The sequence below is a fragment of the Gavialis gangeticus genome, unplaced genomic scaffold (assembly GCF_001723915.1).
Source record: "Gavialis gangeticus isolate Ggan-Ray unplaced genomic scaffold, GavGan_comp1, whole genome shotgun sequence".
NCBI lineage: Eukaryota > Metazoa > Chordata > Crocodylia > Gavialidae > Gavialis > Gavialis gangeticus.
In genome coordinates this window covers 22,913,788-22,916,753 of record NW_017728993.1, presented here as the reverse complement: position 1 = coordinate 22,916,753, position 2,966 = coordinate 22,913,788, and the positions used below count along the sequence as shown (strand labels likewise).

Genomic DNA, 2,966 nt, shown 5'->3' with positions numbered 1-2,966 from the left:
GGCAGCCGGGTTCACACGGGGCCTGCCGGGGCCGCCGGCTCCGCAGTCAAACCCGACCGCGGGGCAGAGGCAGAAACAACAGGCAAGGCACCCCTCGATGAGAGAGATGTGCCTCCCCTGCCCCGGGGCAGATCCCTCCTTCCCCCTGCCCCCGGCTAAAATACCCACCCTTTCGGGGCTCCGGCAGAGAAGTGGGGGGAATCACCCCCCCATCCCTTCTCCCCGCCCCCACAACAATCTTTTAGGGTTTGTTTGTTTTTTTACCCATTTCCCTCCCATGCTCCACCAAAGTGGGGGGCTGGGGGGGGGAACCCCCTCTCTCTGTGTCCTGAGGAAGCCCCCTAAAACTCTAGGCAGCATCCCACCCTCTCCCCTTCCCAGAGAGGCGCCGGGTGCTCCCTACTCACCATTTGCTTTTCATTGGTAAAAGTGAGTGGAGCCATTTTGTGGCCTATTCATTGCTGCTATATTTGTAATAAGTGTTGGGTGGCTTCACGGGAGAAGGATCTAATTCCACATCACGTCCAGTTTCCTATTTAGTATGGAGAGCGGAACACTAGAGCAATGTGGCCAAGTGAGATAAGGCCCTAGCAATGGCCCGCCTGCCCCGATAAGCCTCTAAACCCATTATTTATGAAATGATTCATTATTATTTGGCAATTTTATCGAAGGAAAGCGGAAAATTATTGCAGGGATATGCATAGGAATAACTCTGGAATGCATGCCTTATAGCTTTTTATGTGTGTGTGCTTAGATGCTCTTAAAAAAGCCACTGCAGAAAAGAGTAATAAAAAATGCACCGTGACTGTCCACAATTTGAATAGCGATTCTTTTATTTTAGTCCTCTTGGAGGGATATTATGCCCCTGCATTTCTTTCTTTCTTCCTTTTTTCTTTTTTATTAAATATGGAACACCTACTCAGTTCTTAATTAAATTTAATGAGCCAAAATAAATTGCTGAGAGAGATGGAGAGATGGGAGAGGGGGTGGGGAAGAGAGGGGTCCTGGGACAACTGGGTAAATCAAGCAAATGAAGAGTGGACATTAACGAAAAGGGGTGGCCCTCCCTGTGCTCGGGGAAAATCTCCCGTGTCAGCTTCACCCGAGACTCCGATCACTGCTCCGTGGGTCCGCACCCGGGTGGTGTCTCCCACCCCCTGGGGTGCATTTCTTTTGGGAGGAAGGCAGCAAGCAGCCGGAGCTGCCCCAAGAGCCAGGGGGGCGATGTAAAAATAAACCCACGAGCCGCCCGGATCTGAAAGCCGCGTGCACACACGTCCAGGGCGTGCACACACGTTTCTTTTCCCACCCCCGCCTTTGTTTTCGACGCGCACCCGTCTTCACCTGGCTCGACCCGGCAAAGGCTGCACCTGTTCGTTGCCCCGGACCCGAAGGGGCGGCGGCGCCCGTGTGCACGCGCACAAACGTGTCCCTGCCTCGAAGTCGGTGTGCCCGCAGCCTGGGGCAAGGGGAGGAAGCCGCTCGGCAGACGCCGACACGAGCTAGGGCGCATCAGGGACACCAGCCCCCCCAAACCCGTGTGAGCAAACCAGCAGATCAAACAAAGGGGAGCCTGAAAGGCTGCACCAGGTGAAGCCGGCAATGCCATCGAGGCTTGTGAGCCGAGCGGTGTTGGCCCCAGGTGGGGGCATTTGCTTACAGTTGCACCCCCCCCAGTATACACGCACCAAGCTTTTCGTGCTTGGGATGTCGTTAAAATCCCTTTACGTAGCTTTTGGTGTGTACATATATATGCATAAATGGTGTATACATGCATAGTATATATGGGGTGTGTGTATGTGTGCGCCTCTCCCACTTCCCTACACATGCACACACACACACACACACACACACACACACACACACACACACACACACACACACACACACATACATCCGCATGAATTGGGAGGGGGGGAGATGTGTGCACGCATACATATATATAGGGTGTTTGTACCCGAAAGCTTGCGAAGTGTATGCTATAGTATATTTGTGGGGGTGTATACACACGACATCTACTACACCTAAACGCATGAATGGTGTGGATGTGTTTGTGTGTGTTCACACACACCTAGCAGTCTGTCTTTCCTTCTGTATCGGCGTGAATGGTGTGCGAAGGTGACGCACCCATTATGCACGCGCGCGCACACGCACACACGACATTTAAAGGCATTGTAACGACCCCCCAAACACCGAGTGCCAGAAACACGGTGCTGGTGAGACACGACCACCTCCTCGCTTCCCCCATCAGGGCCCCTCGGCCCACGCGGGTTTTGTCTCCTGGGGAAAGACGCGAGCTGGGGCTCGTGCAAGGACGGTGCTGCTAGCTCCCGTCACTGGTTGCTTTTGTCCCCCCCCTTATTCCTCAGGACCCGGCCCCCCGGCTCATGACGGGCTGGGAGCCCGGGAGCTTGCACCCCGGCGAGGGATGCACCAGGTCCCGCTTGGGCGGCAGAGGGGAAGGACGGGCAGAGCCGGCGCGGGGGGGAGGCTCCCCAAAAGCAGCTGGGGGAGAGGGAGGCTGTGAGCGGGCACCAGAGGGCTGGGATCAGCAGGAGGCCGCGTGCATCTGTGCCCTGGCCTTAGGGATTTAGGCGCGCAGCCTGGGAACCGCGACAGTCAATGCTGAGAGGGGAAACGGGTGGTGCAAAACCAAGGCAGGTCACTGTCCCTTTCCAGCCTCCACTCTCTGCCCAGGGGGACACAGGAGACCCAGGGCCCTGGCACGCGGCAGCCACGGCCCCCAGATGTCCCAGCCCCCCTTCACCCATTTCCTGCCCGGCGGGCAGAAGCAGCTCTCGCCCGGCTGCGTGTGTCGGGGGGTGGGAGAGGCAGGCAGGCAGTCACGACCCGGCTGCACCTCCAGCCAGGAAACACGACCGTGTTCAGCTCAGTTCCTCTGCCCCGCAGGAAGTGTTAAAGATAGAGAAGAGGGGGCTGGGGGGTGGGGGGGGGGGGGAGATTAG

At 56.9% G+C, this 2,966-nt stretch overlaps 1 long non-coding RNA gene across 1 annotated transcript in view; it reads right to left on the bottom strand.

Annotated features, from left to right (window-relative positions):
• The window catches only part of LOC109286681, a 37,139-nt gene extending 36,603 nt beyond the window's left edge, over positions 1-536 (bottom strand). The window contains exon 1 of the long non-coding RNA XR_002094648.1: positions 408-536. This is a non-coding gene — a long non-coding RNA (uncharacterized LOC109286681). The remainder of the gene's footprint in view (positions 1-407) is intronic.
• Between the last annotated feature and the right edge of the window lie 2,430 nt (positions 537-2,966).